The following is a 5,649-nucleotide window of genomic DNA, read 5'->3' on the forward strand; positions in this document are numbered from 1 at the left end:
CCAGACCACCATCAGGGTCCCTCTCTAGTCTTTCCTTGGGAGAGTTGTATCATGTTGTCACTTCCACGAATACCGCTGCACAACTATCATGGTCCATAACACTTGTAGAGGAATGGGCCAAGCCCAGGAGCAGCACTTTCATTTCCTCCCACATCCAGAATTTTACCTGGATGGAGCTCCCGTGTGCACTCAGGAGGAGAGAAGACATTGCACATTCCCACCATGTTCCTCCAGCTAAATCTGCACCTTCCAACTTTTGATCTTTAATGGTTCCTTGTAGCTTACAAGTAACCCGATGGTGAGTAGATTTCTAGATTTAGAAGCTCAACTCAGAAGTCTGCACTTTTCTGTTGGCTTGTTGAATATAAAAAGCCATATGGAGTTCCTCAAAGAGAAAGAAAAAAAAGAAAGTGAGGAAATTTCTCCTTGGTTTTGGAAAGTTTATGGACGATGACAGACGTACCAAGACAGAGATCTACACACAAACACACACATCACGACACGTACTATTTACTTTTAACACACCAATAAATTTGTCAATGCAAAATGATGTTTAAAAGATGAAATATAAAAGTGCTGAGGAGACATAATATGAAGAAACACAAACTAGAAGGGTTTTGACGTTGAGACTGGCGTTTGTCAAAAGAGACTGAGATTTGTCAGACAGATGTAAGAAAATGCAATCAGAAATGTGAGTTTCATTTTGGAAGAAAATAGCATTGAAAAGGGTATTCTCAGCCTCGTGGGGAGAGATGTGAAGGTATTAGCTTGTGACTGGGGTGATCTAGGCCTGCACCCTGGACTGAAAACATTGAGACCATTTCATACCTTCTGTAATTGTTGCCATGCTTTTTGTGAGCTTTAAACTCTTTCATCTTCAAGACTAAAAATGCTTTGGAAATAAACTAAAATCTTTAACCATATGGCCACTTATCCTCCAGGAAATGAAAAAGCTCATTCTGTTGACTTGTGGTTTGAGTGTGGGCATTTCTGAAGCAGCAGGTGCAGTTGGGGGCAACAGTGTTCATCTTGTTTGATCAGGACCCAGAGGGAAACATATATTTTAACCTGTGGCACACTGTCAGCACATAGACTCCCAAATACACACTTTGAACAAACGTTTTACAAAGCAATAGTTCCCTTTGTGCTGGTGAGATGCTCTGCCATCTCCAATTCCATGCAAAAACATGCCTGAAAATCTATGAGTCGTAGCTCATTTGTTTCATTTCCTGACCTTTCCGTGGGTCACCACACACTTGTGTGGGGACAGCTCAGGTCTCTCCAGTTTAGTACTTGATAATACCTTTCAGTTTTTCTAGCTTTGAGAGATGAAAAGTACATGCTTCCCTAAGGTAGGAAAGGCTTTGACTGCCACGTTAGCAATAAATTATTCATTCTTTGAGGTGCTACTCCGAGTCCATGTATAAAAGATAAAAGGATGAATATTGCCCTATCTCTCCTCTCACCAGGAAAGTGGTGACTAATTCACGTGACATGCTGCAAAATTTCCTATGTGCAAGAACAGGAGAACAGTTAGGTTAAATATGAAGATACTCACATGGCTGTAGAAGGTACTTATCAAGTGTAAACTGCAAGTGGAAAGGTGAAGAGTGTGGGAAGCTGTTAATGATGCACCAGTATGCTCAGAAGGACCTCTACACAGAGGGAAAAAAAACCATTACATTCCTTCCACAGTTTAAAGGGAGGAAATATGTGTCCCTCCTTAGAACCATTCAGAAAGTGAAGGCCCTCTGTGTTCCACGTCAGAGATCTGTTTCTTCCATGGAAAGAGGCGTGTGTCAGCAGCAGGGCTGGTGGCAGGTCAAGAGCTCCTGTCTTGTTCCAAGAGGAGGAAAGTGCAGTATCCTGGTTAAGAGCTGGAAAGACAGGAGGTATTAACAAGAACATTCTCTTTCAGTTGTTGCAATTCTTCCTGTAAAGAAGACTTTCTTCCATCTACATCAAAGTTGAGAAAACCAGTTCAGAAGGAAGTGGGAGCTCAAGTTATCATGAAAGACAAACTCATGCTTTTCACTGAGTTTGGCTTATTTTCGGCTCCTCCTTTTCACTTTTCTCTTATTTCATAGGGTTCACAATTTTAGGACCATGCAATAGTGCCACAGTTTGTTGTGAAACACTGACTTTATTATGGTGATTGAAAATTTGCTTCAGTCTGTTTTCCTTCCTAACTTCCTGCACTTTTTTCTACTTTTATTCCTTTCCCAGTTTGTTAAATAAAAAAAATACTTTTAAGAAGGATGGGACAATTATTTCTGTAAAAGACGAATGACAAAGTTTAAAGGAAATATAAACAGGTTAAAAAATCATTCATAGGGAAAGTTTCTCAATAATACATTATAGTATATAAACATGTGTATGTATTTTTAAAATTTCATAATGGTTCAATTATTGACTGTTATTTAATAAATAAAGGATTATGCAAAAATGAAAATCTCCCTTAAACCCCATCTCAATCTCCGGAAGTGAGTCTTTTTAACAATTCAATGTATACTTCCAGACATTGTTTCAATTTCAATATAAATATACACACATAGAGAGAATTTGTGACCTAAGAAATGGGATCACACTACATATAATCTCACTATACATTATATTTTGCCTTCCACTTCTTTGAAATTAATAGGATTTTTGGAAAAAAATCAGGTGAAGTCACATACATATACTTATTTCAATTACTATTATTCTTTCTTATTGTAGTTGTATTTTTTTAATGTTTACGTATTTGAATTGTTACTAGTTTGGGTGAATGGAGTTAATTAGGGGTCCACACTCCTCACAACTCAAAGGCCTGAGTTTCTGAGGCAATGATTGTGTTTTAATTATATTTTACAAAGTATGTTTTGATATATATTAAGGATAATTTCTCCTCATTAGAGTTGCTTTTTTTTTTTCAGAATTTCCCTGACTACTCTCATGGGCTTATTTTCCCATTCCATTTGTATGACAAACAGCTTTATGTAACATACATATAAACTTTCATATTTACCAACTGTCTTTCATATTAAAAAAAAAATCTCAAAACGTATTTGTAAAACAAATAAGGTCATTTGATTCATACCATTTTAGATGAGAAAACTATAAAAAGGTAAATGAACTTTCCACGATCTCCTAAGCACACCCGTTAGCTAAGGGATTGTAACAGGGGAGATTGGGGCTGTAGCCTAAGACGTTCTGAATCCGTTCCTCTGTATCTTCTCTAAGACTCGTGGTTTATGTCCTCGGATATGCTTTGCTTTGAATGTCTGGCGTTCTCGGAATTGCAATTTCTAAGACGTTTCTGTGCATATGTGTGAATTGCGGCATTAAAGTTTTACTATCTGTCTCAAAGACTTGTGATTTTTTTTTCCTCAAGCAGAATATAGTACTTAGAAAGAAAAAAAAATACTCTATTTCTTCAATACCTCACCCAAGTGAGCAAGAGAGAGCGAGATTATGTTTCTGTGGATGTTGTTTCAGTCGTATTCTACTGCCTCACGCATTGTTTATTCACTCAGTGCTTTACCTCAAGAATCAAGATCCAGTGAATGAGGTGTGTCTTGGGGGCATTCTCCACATAATGAATATTTCCCAAATACTATTAATGGATGATTCTGGAGCTCTCTTTGGGGCCTTGAGGCTTTGGCAGGAGTGTAGGAACTTGTGTCTGGAGAAGAATCAGTGGGTGGGCCATGGCAGGACTTATCTTTCCTGTCATTGGAATTAGAGGCAGTACCAGCAGTGAAGGATGAAGACTCTAACCCTCATTTCCTGGGTTCAGAATCAGTTCTGCTCCTTTCTAGAATATAATTTGCTTAACACACATCTGCCTCAGTTTCCTTTTCTGTAAGCCAAGGATAATAAGAGTGGCAACTTCTTATCACTGTGGTTGGGGTTAAATGAATAAATGAATTTAAACAGCATAGGACACCTGGCTCATAGTAAGTGCTCCCTTATACATACTGTCAGCATTGTTAGTATCAATGTTTCTCTTCAGTTGCACTAGAGATGGATGGAACCAATGACAGTGCCTGGGGAAATTTCATCCTTTTGGGGTTTTACAATTGCCTGCATCTGGAGAGGATCCTCTCTGTGGTCATCTTGATTGCATATCTCCTGACCGTTGTGGGCAATAGCACCATCATCCTGGTGTCCCAGCTGGACTTCCACCCCCATACTCCCATGTACTTCTTCCTCACCGACCTCTCCTTCCTGGACCTCAGTTTTACCACCAGCTCCATCCCCCAGCTGCTCTATAACCTGAGTGGAGGTGACAAGACAATCAGCCACACAGACTGTGCTATCCAGCTCTTCCTATTCCTGGGTCTGGGTGGTGTGGAGTGTCTGCTCCTGGCTGTCAGGGCATATGACGGCTTTGTTGCAGTCTGCAAACCACTTCACTACATGGTGATCAGGAATCCATGCCTCTGCATGGCCATGGTGTTGGTGGCCTGAGGCTGTGGGATGGCCAACTCCTTGACCATGTCCCCAGTCACACTGCTCTTGCCACGCTATGAGAACCACCATGTGGACCACTTCCTGTGTGAGACGCCCACCCTGATCAGGATGGCCTGTGTCAATACAGCTGCTGTTGAGGGCACTGCCTTTTTCCTAGCAGTAGGCATTGTGCTGTCACCTCTGGTATTTATCCTAGTCTCCTATGGCTACATGATGAGGGCAGTGTTACAAATTCAGTGTCAGGGAGGCAAAAGGCCTTCAGCACCTGTGGCTCCCATCTCACGGTGGTCTCACTTTTCTATGGAAACATCATCTACATATACATGCAACCTGAGAACAGCTCTTCCCAAAACCAGGGAAAGTTCCTCAACCTCTTCTCCTGAACACCCTGATCTACACCCTCAGAAACAAAGAGGTGAAGGGGGCACTGAGGAGGCTGCTGCTGGGTGACAGAGAGGTAGGAAAGAAGTAAGGGCAAAGGGGAGAGACGGGCCTCACCAACTGGTTGTCACTTCCATCAGGGACCAGTGATGGCATCTGGAACTGTTGGATCAGATCTGGGCTTGGCCTGGGCTTCAAATTTACATCTTTACCCAGACTAGCATAAAAGTGTGTCAGTTACAACATTAAGTGTTCTGATGAGTGAACTGCATGACACACATCATCCAAAACTCCTTTATATGATCTGTAAAGCAGGCCCAAAGGACAAAGCAAGATAAGTGTGTGGTTATAAAGATAAGTTCCCATAGTGTATACCACAGTGCCAAGGAGGAAACTACTTTTCTCCATCAGACTTTTGTTTCTGTAGTAGTTTGTTTTCAATTCATTAACAACTTTCTGAGTTCTTTAGTCAGAATGATCACAATCAACCACTGATCTTGGCTGACAGCCATCAAACAGGGGAATTCAGCACAGTTGGCTATTTTCTATTTCCTAAATTCCCATCAAAAGCTTTTAATTAAATTATGAATTTTGTTCTACCTTTGTTCCCAAAATTTGACATTTTCCATAAATTCTGATGAAGATTCTGATAAACCAAGAAGTTAACCTAAACAATGATGCATATGTAATTTAAATTTTAGAGCATTATTTCTCAGGTGTGTTTTCTATTAATGAGAAGGACCTAGTGTTTATTAAGTTCCTGCTATGAGTCTAGTGCTCGTAATTCATCTAAGACTTTCTGTGTTTGTGGGA

The 5,649-nt window shown here is 40.3% G+C and overlaps 1 pseudogene; it reads left to right on the forward strand.

Annotated features, from left to right (window-relative positions):
• The first annotated feature begins 4,005 nt into the window (after nucleotides 1-4,005).
• LOC124244528 (olfactory receptor 2W3-like) lies at nucleotides 4,006-4,927 on the forward strand (annotated as a pseudogene).
• The last annotated feature ends 722 nt before the right edge of the window (nucleotides 4,928-5,649 follow it).

The sequence above is a fragment of the Equus quagga genome, chromosome 9 (genome assembly GCF_021613505.1).
Source record: "Equus quagga isolate Etosha38 chromosome 9, UCLA_HA_Equagga_1.0, whole genome shotgun sequence".
Lineage (NCBI taxonomy): Eukaryota > Metazoa > Chordata > Mammalia > Perissodactyla > Equidae > Equus > Equus quagga.